The sequence below is a fragment of the Ursus arctos genome, unplaced genomic scaffold (assembly GCF_023065955.2).
Source record: "Ursus arctos isolate Adak ecotype North America unplaced genomic scaffold, UrsArc2.0 scaffold_36, whole genome shotgun sequence".
In the NCBI taxonomy this organism is placed as follows: Eukaryota; Metazoa; Chordata; class Mammalia; order Carnivora; family Ursidae; genus Ursus; species Ursus arctos.
Window position 1 is genome coordinate 19,041,354 of NW_026623050.1, and position 19,310 is coordinate 19,060,663.

Consider the following 19,310-nt stretch of genomic DNA (forward strand, 5'->3'; position numbering starts at 1 on the left):
TAGCCCCACCTCATGGTTGTTCCCCAGTGTGCCAGCCTAAGACTGGGGTGGGTCCAAGGGAGCAGCATTAGAGACTGCGGACAGTCCAGGCAACTCCGCTAAAGGTTGATCAGGTCTGGGCCTGAGTCCTGGGGCCTGGGTCAGCTCAGTTCACCAATCAGTGCTCCAGGGGCACTTTTCACAGAAATGCTCTACCTAATTAGGCAAGATATTTTACAAGCTGAAAAATCCGTGGGGATATTGCTTTTTCAAACACATTGGGGAGAAAATAATTTTGTGTGTGTGTGTGTGTGTGTGTGTGTGTGTATGTGTATTTTAACACCTTGCTTTCCTCCTAGTCCAAATAAACTCACCCAGGACCCAGGCCATAAGTTCTATCTGAAAGCCTCATCTATCCACTTTCCACAAAATAGGCACCCTTCTCGATGGGGACTTTTCTGGGTATCTTTAGCAAAACACTACTTAAATTTACATATAACTATGAATTTAGAGTTATACCATCTTTCCGTTAGAACTACACCATTAGAACTACAGTTTATCAGAGTTAGAATTTAAAACATTGAAAATATTTAATAAAGCCAATGGATACTGACTTTCAATTTATTCTGTAAATATAATTTTTAACACATTCTTGATATCAGTCTGTGTGCTGAAATTAGGGCAGGCATGGTGGCTGGGCAGAGTGAGTAATTAATATAATAGAGTTTCTACCCCAAGGAGCTCATAGTCAAGCAGGGAGTCCAACCCATGCATGATTAGCTATAATACTGTGGACACCCTTTAATGCTTGCTTAATCCTACTGGGTTTTAAAAGAGGAATATAATAACCATGCTATAGAGAAGACAGTGTCTTGGGTATTATAAAGGTCTAAGGAGAAACTGTGTGACAAATGCAAACCCTACTCCAAAGTCCGGTAGATTAAATGAAAATTAGCGAGAAACAACTGTATATTTATCAAGCATCTGTAGAGGAAATAATTGTTTATGTCAAGTAAAAGAAAAAAAGCAGATCATAAATGAAAACATTTACAAATGGAACATGATTTTTCAAATATTTCAAAGATATGAAAATTTTTATTTTTTGTTTTTTTAAGATTGTATTTATTTATTTGAGAGAGAGAGAGAGCATGAGCAGGGGGGAGCAGCAGAGGCAGAGGGAGAAGGAGGACTCCCCGCTGAGCAGGGAGCCCCGATGTGGGACTCGATCCCAGTACTCTGGGATCATGACCTGAGCCGAAGGCAGATGCTTAACTGACTAAGCCACCCAGGTGCCTTTTTTAAAAAAAAAATTATTTTTTTTAAGATTTTATTTATTTATTTGAGAGAGAGTGAGAGATAACAAACATGAAAAATTTTAAACCACCAAAATAAAAATACAGACTACAGACTGAGAAAATATTGCAGCAATTATGATCAACAAAGGATTAACAATTTTTATTTTATTTTATTTTAAGATTTTATTTATTTATTTATTTGAGAGCGAGAGAATGAGGGAGAGAGAGAGAGAGAGGAGAAACAGAGGTAGGGGCAAAGGGAGAGGGAGAAGCAGACTCCCTGCCGAGGAGGGAGCCTGATGCGGGCTTGATCCCAGGACTCCAGGATCCTGACCTGAGCTGAAGGCAGATGCTTAACCAACTGAACCACCCAGGCGCCCCAACAATTTTTTTATATAAAGTGTTTATAAACAAAAAGTCACAAAGGTCTTAAAAGGCAATTGGACAAAGGATTTAAGTGGATATTTAATAAATAGTGGAATACAATTAATAGACAACTATTTAAAAATTATGTTCAACTTCACTAGCGATCAAAATAATAAAAATTAAATCACAAAGTTGTATCACATTTTGCTTATTATATCAGGAAAAGTTTTAAATGAATATAAACCAGTAGTGTGACACCGTAGTCTATTAAATACTTGTTAATGAATAAATAAAGAGATAAATTGGTGAATATTGGGAGAAGTCTAAGATACAAGTTGTTTTATACTGTGATTGAAACCTATGCATGTGAATAAAGGTACATATATGAAAAAATGCAGTTAAATGCTGTTCATTGTTCTTTTTTTTTTTTTTTTTAAGAATTTATTTATTTATTTGACAGAGATAGAGACAGCCAGTGAGAGAGGGAACACAAGCAGGGCGAGTGGGAGAGGAAGAAGCAGGCTCATAGTGGAGGAGCCTGATGTGGGGCTCGATTCCATAACACCGGGATCACGCCCTGAGCTGAAGGCAGAAGCTTAACCGCTGTGCTACCCAGGCGCCCCTGTTCATTGTTCTTTATCCCAGTTTTCTAATTTGTAAAATGGAGAAAAAGGAGTGTATTATTTTCACTATTCTTTCCTTATTTAATTTATTTTTCCAAGTTTTCTTTTTTCCCCAAATTTCTATTATGGTATTGCTTATGCTTTTGAAATGCAAATCTGTAAAATAAGGCTTTAAAGTAAACAAAACAAAACAAAAGCCAATTTACATTAAACGTAGATTATTGCAAAAGAGGGGGTTAGTGTGGCAAGGTAGTCTCAGATCAGGACTAGTCACAGTTCGGGAACGGTAATAGAAGAGCTGGCAGCCCAGGGCAAGGGACCGCCAGTACAACTTAAGGCATTAGCCGTGCCTGGGTTTGGTGGGCAGACTAAGGGGAGCTAGCTCTAAGAATATGACCCAAGTCAGAGCTGGTGGCAAGGCGTTCAGGTCAGTTGAGGGTGGTACAACGTGATTTATCAGAGAAGGACATCAGAACAATGAGATTCCTACTTATGATTTATCTCTACCATAGCTGCATTTTCCACGAAATATTCTGAATCCCCAGTGCAGTTTCTTTCTGCACTTGAATCTACATGGTAGGCTGTACAGGATGGGAAGCATGGGGGGTAAAGTAGCACTGGGGAAGGTGCCAGAGAGAACAGGAAAGGCCAAGACTTGTAAGATAAAACTGAGACCTATCAGTAGCCAAAGAGCTGGGGAGTAGAGCTGCCTGCATTGCACCAGACTCAGAAACTATGCCTTGTTGTGAACAGTATGCTCCTGTTTCAGAATTTCTGGGGTTGCTTTCTAAAAATGCAGATTGCTGTGGTCCCAATAGTTTATTTTTGCTTTTGTTTCCCTTGCCTCGGGAAACATATCTAGAAAAATGTTGCTATGGCTGCTGTCAAAGAAATTACTGGCTGTGTTCTCTTTCTTTAAATGGAGTTTTATGGTTTTAGGTCTCACATTTAGGTCTTAATCCATTTTGGGTTTATTTCTGTGTATGGTGTAAGAAAGTGGTCTAGTTTCATTCTTTTGCATGTTGCTGTCCAGTTTTCCCAGCACCATTTATTGAAGAGACTATCTTTTCTTCATTTTATATTCTTGTCTCCTTTGTCATAGATTAATTGACCATATAAGTGTGGAGAAAAATGAACCCTCGTGTTCTGTTGGTATAGCCACTGTGGAAAACAGTATGGAGGTTCCTCAAAAAATTAAAATTGAAATGCCATATGATCCAGTCATATGTAAATACCCAGTAGTGGATGGGTATTTACATAAATACAAAAATGCTATTTAGAAAAAAAAATATATATATATATATCCCTCTGTTTATTATAGCATTAATTATAGTAGCCAAGACATGGAAGGAAACGAAGTGTCCATCTATAGATGAATGGATAAAGAAGAGGTGGTGTATATGGTAAAGAAGAGGTGGTAATCTGTGTCTAATTGTGTTTTGTTTTTTACTTTGAAGCCATATACATATGGCTCGTCCATAAAAAGGATGAGATCTTGCCATTTGTGTTGACATGGGTAGACCTAGAGAGTATTAGCTAAGTGAAATAAGTTAGACGAAGACCATGCCATATGATTTTGATTATATGTGGATTCTAAAAAACAAAATAAATGAATAAACAGAAAAGCAAAATCAGACCCATAAATACTCAGAACAAACTGATGATTGCCAGAGGGGAGGAGGATGGATGGTTGGGCACAGGCGAAGGGGAGTGCGGGATACAGGCTTGCAGTCATGGAATGAATAAGTCAGGAATAAAAGGTACAGCGTAGGGAATATAATCAATGGTGTTGTAATGGCATTGTCTGGTGACAGATGGGAGCTCTATTGTGGTGAGCATAGCATAACGTGCAGAGTTGTTGAATCACTATAATGTACACCTGAAACTAATGTAACATTGTGTGTCAACTATACACAAGAAACAGGAAAAGAAAAAAAAAAGGGAAAAAGAATCTAAATAAGAAGTTTAAAAAAATAATAAAAGCAGATTGGGGGTCTCATCCAGAACCACTGAATCCCGGTCCAAAGATGCATTTTATGCATATTCTCCACATGATTCTCATGCACTTTAAAGTTTGAGAACCCTTCAAATATCAGCATGTTTAAGAATCATCAGGAAACAAACTTACAAGGAAACGATGCATTGCTGGATCCCATCCTAACGATTCTGAGGCACTGTGCCCGGGTATCTGCATTTTCAGCTAGCGTCTTGGGGCTTTGAGGCAGGTGGTTCACATATTGGATTTAGGGAAACAATGTTACAGGTTCTTTGAATAACGTTAAAAATTGGCAGGGAAAAAAAAAAGCGCGTGACCTGACTGGTTAGATAGTTACTAAGCACAGCATCAGAATGGCATCCAATTCCTTGTTTGCTTGTTTGATATTCTAGTCCTGGTGAATTCAATATTTAAATAAACACAATATGAAAACTTTGTGAGAGCATCTGGTCCCTTCTTATTCCCGTTCCATCCTTACTGTTTATCATGTAGGTTGTGAACATGCAAAGGAGTGACTTTTATGAGCTCACTTCTTGAATGTGAGAAGCGACTTCACCCAGTTGAGCCTCCCAGAAGTCTCACCGGCTGCTGCTTAGGCTAATGCCTGAATTAGACGTGGTGTCAAACACCTGCCTTCCATCTGGCTCTGCCTATAAGACTGGGAATCAGAGTAAGTGGGAAGGTGCTAGGCTCCCAGAGATTTCAATAAATAACGAAGAGGAAGGAAAAAGAAGAAAGAAAAAAGAAAGTTGAGTTCTCTACTGTCTCTGGAGGGAACTTGCATGAGTGAGTATACCAGTGCTTAGATATAAGTGGACCTTGACTGTCATTTGTTTGAAGGAAGGCTTGATGGTGATGGAGATTCAGGGCAACTCGCATTCCAGGATTCTCACAGGGAAATCTTTGGATTTAAAGAAGTGTAACAAAGTGGTAATTCAGACTGTGGACAGAAATGTGACCCAGGGGGTAGGCCTCTTCTGCACTCCTTAACACACATGCAAGTTCATACACATTTTAGTTGTTCTGTTATTCTCTAGAAGACAGGAAAGCAGGCCAGGCGGAGAAGGTACAAAGTGGAACCAGCTTTTTCAGCTTAGGACAATAGGAGGTGGGACTATGTAAACTTTTTGGCTACTTTCACTGATTTTGTTTGAGAAATTTTATTTTTAAATTATTTGTTAGCTACTTCCACTGATTTTGTTTGAGAAATAGTTTTGTTCTGTTTTAGTTTTTATTTTGATTACCATTTCCTTTTTGGCCCTTCCTAAAGTTTTAGTAACTTAAAACACAGTCATCTCTCTTAGACGGAAGAGAAAGAACGGCAGTGTTTCCGTAAAATACTGTTTAGTTTTACATGTTCTAGCAGAGTAAGACCTTCGAGGGGCTTAGGCAATCTGATAGCAGTAGGGTCAAAGGAAGAGAACCCAGAAGGGGAAGTGAGACTAGGAGAAAAAGTTGCGGATGCTTTTTATAAGAAATGCTCCCTCTGCCTCCAGCAAGAGGCTCCTGCCAGAATTTTATTTGCTGAAAACTTGGATGGCTTTTAAATTCTGTTTTAATAAGGTTGACTGATTGTCTACTTTCAATCCCAATTCATTGTTTTTACGCTTGTTTTTTGTTTGTTTTTGCTTTAGAAAGCCACTCCATTGCTCAAGCAACAGGGACTCAAATCCCTGGTGTACCGAGGCCCTGTTGGTGCTCCCCGCCCTCCTTGGCCGCCAGGCTGCAGCTGCAGGAGGGAGCCCGTACTTGGCCTCAGGCCCAGTTGCTTTCTTTCTGTTGTCAACCAATGTTTACTTCTCTCCTAAAATGATTTTCTTTACTTACCCTGTTGTCTCAAGTCGCCCTAATTAACAGTCTTTTTGGGTAAGGCTAAGGTGAAAATAGTCTCTCAACCTTCAACCTTTCATAGCTTGTAAATGATCTCTCTCCCTCAGAGGAGCATTGGTCTGTGACATTGATATTTTTGTCCCTGTCTAGTGAATCTTTTCTGTGTCGGTTCCCTGCTGTGACAGCCAAGTCAATGCCGAGCATAGGGACTGTCCCAGTCCTCGCAGCTGATATTACAGGCTGTCTGGGGCTTCTGGAGATGGCACACTCCCATTGCCTGGTGACGGCTGAACCCACAGGGACTCAAAACTGGCTGTTTTCCAGACCAAAGACTAGTAGTAAAGTAAGGATCGTCAGCCAGATGCTTCTTCCTGCAAGCGCCTGTCATCGGAGAGCCTCTAGCCTACATACCATGGAATTTATCTGGTAGTATAAATTATGGGCTTGTGAATTCGGGGCATTATGTAATGCTTTAGCGAACTTTTTAGGAAGATGGGGACACTAGGGACTTTTCTACAGTCACAGTGTATGTGCTTCCCTGACTCTGCAGGAGGGAGAAGTGAAAAATGGGATGTCTTTTCTTCTTCAAACTTGGTTTGTTTCTTATCATATGTGGAGGTATAAGCAGCTCTATAATTCATGTGAATTTAATAATATAGAATTGAAGCAGGCATTTTCTAACTCGACATTTTCCCCCTGAAGTTTTGCAATTCTCTCATTTTCATGGTAGCATAGTGTAATGGTTAAACTTGTGGTCTCTGGGTTCAGTTCCTGACTTGGACACTCACTGGCTCTGGAAACTTGCATAGGTTATGTAAGCTTTATGGTATCTCAATTTCTTTTGTTAAAAAGTGGGGGTTAGTAATAATGCCTGATCTGCAGAGCTGTGAGGATAAAATGGGGTAGACTGGTTGGCGCTCAGAGACCTGTCTGGCACATCACAAACACACTAGCATGCCTATCAGAAGAGCCTGTTTTCCTAGGAGACGGTGCATGCCTCAGTGAATCAGTGCTCCTAGGCTACAGCCTCTCAGGTTGGATAACGCATTAACTCCCTGCTTGGAATCAGAGAGGGATTCTCAAAGGATGGATCCTTGTAGCTGCTTGGGTGCTGATTTCTAAACAAAATGTAAATGAGCTCATCTACATTCCAGGCCGGCCCGTGTCCATCTCCAACACCATCATGTGATTGGAGACACACTGTAATATTTCAAGAAGCTGACACGATCTTCTGTTGAAACAGTGTTAATTTCAGATTCTAGTCAAGTACTCAATAATTATAAATCCCAGAGTTCCAAGAGTAAGACTAGATGTCTGTGGGTACTCAGTCTTTATTGAAAGGCATAACCCAGTTGTCCTTTATACTGGAAAAAGTGCCACATATAACATGATACAGTATTCTCAAGTATCTAAAGTTTTGGTGAAAAAGAGTCTACAGCTAGCCTCTGAGTACTACTATGTGTATACTTTTAAATGATTATCTTGTTACAAATAATATTGCAAAAAATAAAATTATTCATTATAATCTTACCACCTTTATCTTATTATATGGTTATATGATTATATGACACTCCCATATCACATAGCTTTTCTTTTCCATGTTCTTTTGTTAATCTTCATACATACACATATGCTTTGTGTATTAGAATATAATGTATAATTTTGTATTTCATTCCTACTCATTTAGCCCTGTTAAACATTTTTTTCTTTTATAACAAAATCCTTATAATTATTCATTTTAGTGGATAGATAGCATTCTGCTGGATAAGTGTATTGTGTTTTACCGTTACCTTCTTTTGGGATACTAAGGTTATTTTTGTATTATTGTTAATATAACCCTACAGCATATTACTTTGTGCATAACCTCCTTCCTTTTTTTCTCTGGCATTTTTTTCCCTAGCCATCAATTTACAAAGCAATAACGTATGCATTGTTATTAGTTAGATTGTCTTATTCTTATAAACTATTAGCTTCTTCATGTATAAGGCCCTTTCAGAATAGACCCCAGACATTGGGTTGAAGAAGGGTAGGAAGCATGGAGACTTGTTTTTCAAAAAAAAAAAAAAAAAAAAAAGAGCGAGAAAGAAAAAAAAAGTATTTTACCTGTTCCAGGCGCTCTGTTAGGCCCTGAGGATATTATGAGCAAAAAGACATGGTCTTTGTCCTCTTACAGATTGAATCTACTGAGGGAGTCATCTTTAATTAAAATATTGCATAAATAAATAACAAATCACACTGCTAACAATAGTTGCAACAATAAAATGTGTATATGCTGTGAGGGTTTTATTATGGCAAGGACTGAGGTTAATTTTCTGAAGGAGTAATATTTGAGCTTTGTTGTGAAAGATGAAAAGAAATTAAATTAGGGGGCCAGGGTGTTTTCTGGGTAGTGGGTAGAGCATTTGAACCAGCCCTGTGGCAGGAAGGAAAAGGATCACTGGAGATAGGAAATGCTATGCCAGGCTAGCTGGAGCACAGATACTGAGGTGTCCTTTGTTCTCTGGGACAAGAAGCTGCATTGCTCTAGAATATTTATTCTGAGTGAGAATGGGGGAATGGATTGATTGCTTTTATTACTTTTCTTTCCTGTGAACTTCTCATTGCTGCTGTAAAAACTGGTTCTAATATTGGTAAAAGCCTTCAAAATTGCTTGGTGGTCTCTATATGCTTATTAAAAATAATATCCCATTTATAATCTATAAGAAAAAGTTGTCCTATTATTTATATAGCTCCTTTTAAGAAAGGAAATTTACATCTGCGACTTTATGTTAATAAAAAGCATTTCATTTCAAGTTGACTTCTGAGCCAAGCAAAGCAAATATAAATATTCTGGTTGACATTAAAGTTAGACAAATCTCTGTAGAGATTATATATTGCATATGAAAGGAAGTCAGATTGCTTAAATATCTATTTATTGTTCTCATAGCTCTCCAATCTAATAACTTCTTCAGTGGTGTATCAACTTTCTAAATGTCAGGACAAATTATGGCTATTTATGGCTTAATCTTTCTCTGGGCTATAAAAGACTCAAAATGCCGGCACCTTCACTCTGGCATGTAAGCAGTGATGGGTGGAATTTGTAGTGCTTTGAGTCCATACACGTGGATAGATATTGCATATTGGTGTGCTATGGCCACCTTCTATCTTCACAGCACTTTGCATTTTCTAAAGCATTTTAATATCTCTTTAATATTAAAAATCCAGTTTTAGAACAAGAATGGACTTTAAGATTTAGTCTTAAGGTGTTTTTAACAGAAAAAGCAATGGGCTCAGAGAACTGTGTTCAAATTGAAGCTCTGTAATCTACTAGATAACTGGCTTTGGGCAAGTCACGTCAACTCTGTAACACCATCTCCTCATTTCTACACTGGGCTTCACTAGTACCAAATGTGCAAGACTGGCTCGAGTGATAATTGAGGTCATAAATGAGAAAGGTTCCCAGGAGATGTTTAACCTGTATGAACACTTTCAGCAATACAACACATGGTCACACACAAACTAATGTAGGCAAACACATAAGTATACAATTCCCAGCCAAGTACTACTGGCTCAGTTTTAGGGGTGATGAAATAAAATCAGACAGGGACAAGCCAGTTATTCAAGGTGACTTATCAAGAATGAATCACAAAAAATGCAGCCCTCCTGACTCCTGGTCTATCCTATTTACCTCCCTTCTCCTTCACCTTTGGAATTCTTTCCCTGACCCATGTTCTCTTCTTTGGGGATTTATTCCTTTTCATATTAGGCAGAAAATAAATAGCAACATCGATGGGTTTTATTAACATGACCCTCTGACCTCAAACTACCACTGTTATGTCTTACAAAGGACATCTCTGATCATAAACTAATGATAGAGAATGCAATATTGCAGGAAGAAATTAAGCTGGACATTGCAGTGACTAGCTATATGATTTTTAAATAAGACACTTAACCTTTCTATGCCTTATCAAAAAAATTGATATTGGACTGGGATATAGCTATGAACTTTTCTGCCCTTAATATTTTGAGAGTCTGTGCATAGAAGTAATAATTAAAGTGCCCATTACTTACTAGGGCAGTTACCAGCAGTGAAATGCTGGAGGTGCATTTCTGTAGTTAGTATTTCCTAAGCCATTCTATATATTGTTCTAGAGGTTTCTTCTATTAAAATATTTCAACACTAGGTTAGTAGGGACTTCCCATGAGAGTTGATGTATTCGTTTTGTATTTATATGTTTGTGAACCGCAGCGCAAACTATTACTACTGAACTACTAGTAAACTACTACTTAATGTACAAGAACCAGATCAAATGACATGATTTTTGTGATGCCTTTCCATTCGCCCAAGTGGAAACAATCACACTCAAAGCACACAGTTATACCACCCACCAGGAAGCAGTGTGGTTATTTGTTTGTATGTCTGTCTCCTCTGTGAGACTGATGTATTTTCAGAATCTGGTCTAGAGCCTGGCACATAATAGATGCTCAATAATTATTTACCAGATGATAGAAGACTCTGGAAGAGTTTAGTAAGTCTCCATGTGTCTGTCATTGAGTGTACCAAACAGAACAAATTTCAGGTTATTCTAGGATTCTCTTCATTGTATATTTGATTCTACGTGGTGTTTATGGTAAAAACAATAAGGAAGAGGGTTGTGACCCTCAAGTAACCAACAGCCCTGAGGACTTGCAGAAACTGCCCCTGTGACCCTTGACTGATACTCAGAAGTGCAACCCTGTGTGTCACATCTTCCTTCAGTATCAGCTGTCCTTATAGAACTCACATTGTTTATTTGTCTTCTGGTGAAAACTATTAAAAGGTGGAGCTGCAGAGGATAGGATGTGGTTGGAAAGAGATGAGCACACAGAAAGCCTGGGGCATACTGAAGGAGAGTGTGGTTCTTCCTTGGACTGGAAATATCACCCTGAAAGGCTGCTCTTGTTTTGTGAGTGCTCCACAGCTGCCTCTCAGAACACTCCAGCCACAGCTACCAGATTCGTAGAACTAGCTCTAGTGTTAATTTACAGCAGACTGGTAACCAGTTGTGGTTTGGATGCTGAACGGATTATTCCAGGTAACAGCAGAGTTTATTCGGGAGAGGTAGCATGGCGTAATTCAGTGCCAATAGACTGGATTTGTTTCCAGTTCTGCCATTTACCAGCTGGATGACCTTGCAGGAGCCATGTCATCTGTGTGTCATCAGCTTCTCATCTGTCAAAGGGATTAATGATCCTTTTCCTTCTCTTTCATAGAATTGTTGTGAGACTCAATTTAGAAAATAAATAAAGTGTTTGGAAAATGTAAGATGTTATTTTTTTACCTCTTTAGTTTATATCTTACTTTCATGAATTAAGTAAATAATGACAGACGGCACTATATTATTAGCTTGGGGCTAGGGGTAAATTTTAGCTTGGGATAGTTTGGGCAATCACACTGGTTTATGGTCTTGTGCAAATTTAGAAGCCTTGGTGTGCCATGCATACAGGCTTTTAGTCAGAAAATTAAAAAGCAAAAGATCTCCTTTCCTAATCCCAAAGAAAGCTTTTGTTTCTTTTGACTAAATCATAAGCATTTAAACACTGAATCATCTGAGTATACCACAATCTAAATATGATGTCTTTAAGCACAAATAAATGAACTCTGTTGATTTCAAAAATTAATGTTTCCCCTTGAAGGTGGAATGTTTATAAACAGTGTTGACGGTATATGGCTATATGTGTTTGCGAGCCTGCTTATAACTAAGAATCCCAAGGTGAGATGGGAATTAGCTATCAGGAGAAAATTGTGCTTTCACAGCTGTTCTAGGCCAAATATTGAATCAGAGTATTGTTTCAGTCAGTGTTTTTTATAAAGAGAAAGTAGCACTTCGTTTCATGGAGAACGTCCCAGAACAAAGAGAATTTGTTTGCATTATTCTGCTTTCTCAATGGAGGGAATATATGTCACTCAGTGATTCGACTGGATATTCATGGACTTTTATAGCAATTACATTAGATTCCTATTTCAGATAGTCTCTCAAAGGGTAGAATTTTTTTTTTCTAAAAAAATCATATAAACCACATCATATTGTAGCTTTAAATTTTTTGTAACATAAAAACACTGTAAATTTATGAAGAGGAGACAAAAACAAGATACGTTTGTTTGGGGCCTGTCAAGATTTCAAACCCCAAAGGGTCTGTGTGTGGCAAGACAGCCCCTTCTTCCCAAGGGAGAGGCTTGCTTTCTCTGTGCAATTAGCATTTGCCACACACCTGAAATTGGAAGGACTTCTGAGGTGAGGAAAAAAGTCGTGTTAGAGCTTTAGTATAAAATAGCTCCTTAGTCAAGCAAGACAGAAGGGTTTTTGCATTTCAAATTCTGGCTTTTCTTAAACTCCTTGGAAAGGTAGGCTAGCCCTTTTGTTTAGATTTTAAACCCACAGCTCTCCTGCTAAAATTGCAGGCCCTGGGTGTCTGGCTGCCTCATTTAATTTGTAGTGTCAGGAGAAACAATCCCCAGTGAAAATGTAAACACCAGACTATTATTTACCAGTGACACTGGCTCTGAGCCTAATCTTCAGGTGTCTCCAAAGCTATTTTTTAAAGAAAGATCTTCCTTGTTTAGATCTGATGAAAAATTTCCACGCCTGACCAGATGCTTTGTTTTTGTGACCATTCCTGCCTGGGTCTGTGATATATGAAATGACATTGCAGACCAGGCTTCCTTACCTGGCTTCAAGGACTTGGTGCCCTTGGAGAAGAACCATGGATTTTGGTATCATCCTCATGTGAACACAAAGTATTTTAAATGAAACCCATCTGGGAATTTACAAGACATATTTGTGAGAAGTGAATGCATTTGACCAGGAACAATACTATTCTTGTTGATGAAAACAAAATAGTTGTCTCTCTTTGGTGGGAGTGTATGGCTCTCACATTAAAGCAAGGTATTTTGTGAAGGAAGTAGAGGGGATGGTATCATTAATTTCCCAGTGTAACTAGTACAAAATGATCGTCTAAAAGGTAGAGTCTGATTATAAGAGGTAGGGGGGAAACATAAGATTTGGAATTGCAATTCCTGGATGAATAATGGCTGCACGATCCCAGGGAACTCACATAACTTTCAGGGACCTCAGTTTTATCAGCATATCAGCAGTAAAGTAGGGATATAAATACACACACACACACACGCACACATATATGTGCATATATTTTGTATTTTATTCTGTGAATCAAAATAAAATGATATAATGTGTTTCAAAGCGTTCCATGAATATTAGAGTGGTAAGATATTACTACTACTACTAATATTAATACTGTTTAAACCCAAAATTCAATTGAGTAAATTTGAAGATCTAATTGGCATTATTAAAGGGTTGGGTAGCATCCCATCTAGCAAGTAGAGGGGAACTCCCAGGAATTGTACAAAATGGAGGTTTTTTTAGGAAGGAGGCTGGGGCAAGAACTTTATTAGCAAAAGAAAAGGCTGCTTTCCCTTAGGGGAAGGGAAAGGGTCTTATCCTACAGATTACCTCATTTTTCTTTGGGGGATGGAGACGGCCTGTATTGCAGATTACTTCACTGGCCCTGTTAAAACTACATTTCTGGGGGAGGTTGAAACCCCAGTTAGATTACCTATTAAGCCTGTTTGGGAACTCTGCCTAAGTGGCTCTGTTTTGGCCCTGTGGTTTTCAACTCCTCCTCCTCCTTTTTTTTTTTTTTCCCCCTTGTCTAGATCAACCAAACTGACTCCACAGAGTCACTCTTACACATAGTAGATGCTCACTAAACTCAATCATGTGGATGACACTCTATTGGGAATGTATTCTCAGAAGCAATGAGTCTAGGTCTAGGTTATCAACACACTATGGGCGGGAGCCATCTATTCTTCCTCTGTCTTAGACCTTATATATTTTTATGAGCTTTGCACAAAGCAGGGATGCTACATTCTTTTTTTTTTTTTTTTACATTTTTCTGTATTTCATTTTTATTTTTTGTTGAGTTGTAATTAACATACAATGTTATATGAATTTCAGGTATACAACACATTGATTCAGCAATTCTATACATTACTCAGTGTTCACCACGATAAGTATAGTCATCTGTCACCATTCGTTATTAGAATATTATTGATTATATTCCCTGTGGTGCACTTTTCATCTCTGACTTATTTATTTCATGACTGGAACTTTGTATCACTCAATACCCTTTATCTGTTTCACCCATCGACCCCACCTTTGGCAACCATCAATTTGTTCTTTGTATTCAAGAGTTTGTTTCTTTGTTTTGTTTTGTTTCGTTTTGTTTCGTTTAGATTTCACATATAAGTGAAGTCACATGGTATCTGTCTTTCTTTATCTGACTTATTTTACTTTGTATAATACCCTCCAGGTCCATCTATGTTGTTGGAAATGGCAGATCTCATTCTTTTTTATGGCTGAGTAATATTCCATTAAATATACATACCATATCTTCTTTATTCATTTATCTATCAGTGGACATATAGGTTGTTTCCATATCTTGGCTATTATAAATAATACAGCAGGAAACATAGGGGTGCATGTATCTTTTCAAATTAGGGTTTTGATTTTATTTGGGTAAATACCCAGTAGTAGAATTACTAGATTGTATGGTATTTCTGCTTTTAATTTTTTTACTAATTTCCATACTGTTTTCTATGGTGGTTGCACCAATTTACATTCCCACCAACAGTGCACCAGAGTTCCTTTTGTCCACATCCTCAACAACACTTATTATTTCTTATCTTTTTTATTTTAGTCATTGTGACAGGTTTTAAGGTGATACCTCATTGTGGTTTTGATCTGCATTTTCCTGATGATTAGTGATGTTGAGACTCTTTTTATATGTTGTTAGCCATCTGTATGTCTTCTTTGGAAAAATATCTGTTCTGGTCCTTGCCTATTTTTAATCAGATTGCTTTTGTTTTGTTTTGTTTGGTGTTGAGTTGTGTAAGTTCTTTATATGTTTTAGATATTATCCTCTTATCAGATATATTATTTGCAAATATCTTCTGTTTAGTAGGTTGTCTTTTTGTTTTGATGATGGCTTACTTTACCGTGCAAAAGATTTTCTTTTTGGTGTAGTCCCAATAGCTTATTTTTGCCTTTGTTTCCCTTGCCTGAGGAGACATACCTAAGACATTGCTAAGGGATTACTGCCTTCGTTTTCTTTGAGGAATTTGATGGTTTCAGGTCTCACATTTAGGTCTTTAATCCATTTTGAGTTTATTTTTGTGTGAGGTATAGGAAAGTGGTCCAGTTTCATTCTTTTGCATGTAGCTGTCCAGTTTTCCCAGCAGTGCGGCTTGCTTTTTAACAATACTATTGGAAGAGGACGGGGAGAGCCTAAGAAAATAAATATAAACATTTATTTTATCCTCTGTTCTATAATAGATATTGTGCTATTCATTACAGATATAAGAACACATGATACAGTCTTTGACCTGAAAGTACATGACTGGTAGGGGAAGTAGGTTTGTCAAAAATATAATCACAAGGCAGTGTGGTAAGTGAAATAGTAGAGACAGCTACTGGATCTCAGAATAGAATTAAAGGAAGTGAGTAGTTTGGCTTGACTGAGTTTGGAAGATCTTCCAAAGGAAAAAGACATCCAATCTTTTGATGCTTCAAGGGTTGGTAGGAGTTTCCTCTTCTGCCATGGAGAAGAGGGCATTCCAGAAAGAAGGGCATGAAGGAATGAAATAAGTAAGCAGGTGGCACATATGGAAGGTCACTTTCCCAGAATAAGACTTTTCTCTAGGATAAGGTTTTAAGCAGATAAGCGGCATCCATTTATTTAACAAATATTTATATTGCACTGTTCCAAAAGCTTTATAAATGTTCATTCATTTCATCTTCATAACAGTCAGGTGAAGTAGATGCTCTTACTTCCATTTAACTTCTGGGGAAAGTGAGGCATAAACAGGTTACGTAACATTCCCAAGATGACACAGCTAGTACATGATGGAACCAAGATTCTACCCACCTTCTAGAGTCTACCTTCTTGATGACTCCACTGTGCTACCACTCAGGATTAGTTATATGTTTTAGAAAGATTACCCTGGCTACTAGGCAGGGAATGGATTGGAAAGGAGGCCGGACTATAGGTAGGGAGACCAGTTGGGTACAGGTGCAAAGTCCAGGCAAGAAATTGTGTACTAGTGAAGTAAGAGGGAGGAAATGGATAGGTTCAAAGGGTGTGTTTAGAGGTAGACTTGATAGTAATTAATCTGGGTTGACCGTGAAGTATAAAGAAGTTAAGGATCTCAAGTTTGGGGGTAGGTGGTAATTAAATTAACAAGACAGAAAGTACTGGATTAAGAATGGGAGGAAAAGAGTAATTGTTCCTATTAATTTTGAAGCAGCTATGGAATGGGCAGGTGGTCATGTACAGAAGGCAGGTGGTTATATAGAGCTAGAATTCAAGCGAAAGTTCCAAGTCCGAAATTTAGATTTGGAAGTCATCTTTGGAAACGAGGTTTGTGTGTGATTGCCCAAGGAAATTATAAACAGATCCCTCCTGATCTGATAAGGCTTGGAGATGTAGATATTTAAGTTTGCCCTTTTTGGCATGAAGTGAGAAGAGCAGAGGGTTTGGAATAGAACTCTAGGGAGAGCCAGCCATCGTGATCTCTTCGAGAATTATTGAATGAGCCAAATCAAAGTGTATTCTTCCAGCTATTTCTTGAAATAGGCATTTATAACTGCTTAACTAGAGTTTGACAACTATAGAAATAATAATTTATAAAAAAGGGATAAAACATGTCTACATGTTGAGCATTTCAGCACAGAGATAGAGTATCTGACTATTCAAAATGACTCTGTTTAGATTCCTTTGGGAAGGCGCTTGATTATACCTGCTTTTAGCTTTGTTGGGAGAAAGTGTCACTGTAGACTCTTGCAGTTGGGATTTATAATGTAGGGCGGTTTATGGTGAATAGCTTTCCAGAGGCTGGCTAGGAAACATTCCCAGAGGCACTGCTGCTTTCACAGAGTACTAGGAGGTCTAATTTACTATTTTACTCATTGTATAAGTAATCTTAATGTACAAAAGATAAAATTTATGGCCGTGGAAGTGTGAATTTCAGGAATGGCCATGCCTTTCATTTTCTCTTTGGGAAAACTTTGTATTGACGTTCAGCCTAAAGAAAGGGGTGAAGGTCACATCATGGCAGGAGCCATTGAAGAGAAGTATCATACCTAGTGTTCACGAAGATGTTTTATAGAGAATTTACTTCATTGTGCCATGTTATTTTGAAATGCCACTAAGTAAAAACGATGTTACCAGAGACTTAATGAATGTATCTACCCTAAATAGTTTTAAAGCACTTAGTACTGAAATTTAGAGTGATTACCAAAAAAAAAATGTTATATTTAGATATGTAGTTAACTATATAAGGATCAGCTTAGACCTAAAGGATATTTTTAGGGGCATGTATTGGGGACAGGCTATGTTAAATTTGGGCTTTGCTCTTGTGCTGATTACTTACATATGAGAAGAATTTTAAGAGTAAAACTTCTGAGCATTTGAATATTTCAAGTTTAGCAAATTTGATTATAAACACTTTAGGGACAGACTGTCTCCATTATGATAAAAGTCGTGTTATCTGTCACTGTACCCACTGGAAAGTTATAGAAACCAGCATTTTCCAAGTATAACTCTTTATTCTAGAAAATTGTTTCAATACTACACAGTTAAAGGAAACAGTAGAATTTCTATGAGAACAGTATCAAAAAGAAAAAAAATGAGATGCTAATGGTGACAAAAGGGAAGGGCTGTGATGTCATTGGTTTTAGTTATCTAATACTATGGATCAAGCCACTTAGAACATATACCTTGGTATATGGGATACCGTATACTCAGGTATCCCAAGATTTGGTAAAATTCTCCAGTGAAACCATATGGGTGGGCCTGGAATGTTTTTCCAGGGATTGGTATAGTTCATTAAAGTCATATTTAAGGGTGCCTGGGTGGCTCAGTTGGTTAAGTGTCTGCCTCCAGCTCAGATTGTGATATCAAGGTCCTGGGATCGAGCCCTGCATGGAGTCCTACTTTGGGCTCCCTGCACAGCAGGGGGCCTGCTCCTCCCTCTCCTCCCTACTTGTGCTCTCTCTCACTATCTCTGTCTCTCTCAAAAATAAAATTTAAAAAAATCTTTAAAAGAGTTGTCAGATTTATGGTGAAAATTTGTTCATAGTATACTCTAATTACTTTTTTGATATCTGTACAGTATGATGATGTCCTCTGTTCTCTTCCTAATGTTGGTATTTTGTGTGTTCTCTCTTTTTTAGTTTGTCGGTCTTGCTTGAGATTTGTCAATTTTACTGATATTCCTAACACACACTTTGTTTCACTGATTTTTCTCTATTTTCCAGTTTTCAGTGTTTTTGATTCCACTCTTCTCCCTACTATTTCCATCTTTCTGCTGGCTTTGGGTTTACTTTTGCTCTTATTCTAGGTTCATGAAGTGAGAGCTTAAATTATTGATTTGAGCCTTCTTTTTGATTGTATGTGTTTAGTGCTTTAAATTCCTTTTTCAACATGACTATAGTGTTTTTTCTCGGTTCAATGTACTTTTTAAATTTCCTTTGAGATTTCTTCTTTGACCCGCTAACTATTTAGAAGCATTGGTTTAGTCTCCAAGTGTTTGGAAATTTTCTTGTTATCTTTCTGTTATTGATTTCTAGCTTTGATTCGTTGTGGATGGAAAATACATAGAAATGATTTCAGTTCTTTTAAATTTTTTGAGGTTTACTCTACTGCTCATAATATAACCAATTTTGTTATATGTTCTGTGGATGCTTGAAAGAAAATGTGTTTTCTACTGTTGTTGGAGGATTGTTCTACAAATGTCAACTAAGTTCTGTTGGTTGGTACTATTGTTGAATGCTTCTGTATCTTTGCTAATATTTTACCTAGTTGTTCTATCCATTGTTGATAGAAATGCTGATGAAAGTTTTCAACTATAAATGTGAATTTGTCTACTTCTGCTTTGAATTTTATCAGTTGTGTGACATTATGCACATCTGTATTTGGTGTAAGTACATTTAACATCGGTGTATCTTCCTGGTGGATTGACCCTTTTACCTTTATGTGATATCCCTTTTAGTGTCTGAAAATTTTCATTGCTCTAAAGTCAATAGTCTTATCTGATATTAATATAGCCACTCCTGCTTTCTTTTAATTAATGTTTATGCATTATCTTTTTAATCATTTTACTTTTAGCATGCCTATATTGTTATA

The 19,310-nt window shown here is 37.7% G+C and overlaps 1 protein-coding gene across 3 annotated transcripts in view; it reads left to right on the forward strand.

The window, feature by feature from the left end:
* Positions 1-19,310, forward strand: part of UNC13C (unc-13 homolog C) — a 755,970-nt gene that overhangs the window by 123,450 nt on the left and 613,210 nt on the right. The window contains exon 1 of one of the 3 annotated variants that reach the window (XM_048219406.2): positions 2,128-6,515. The exons of the other annotated variants lie outside the window; for them this stretch is intronic. The gene's annotated coding sequence lies outside the window, so the exon portion shown is untranslated. Of the gene's footprint in view, positions 1-2,127; positions 6,516-19,310 lie in introns of those variants that run through there. 3 annotated transcript variants of the gene reach the window in all.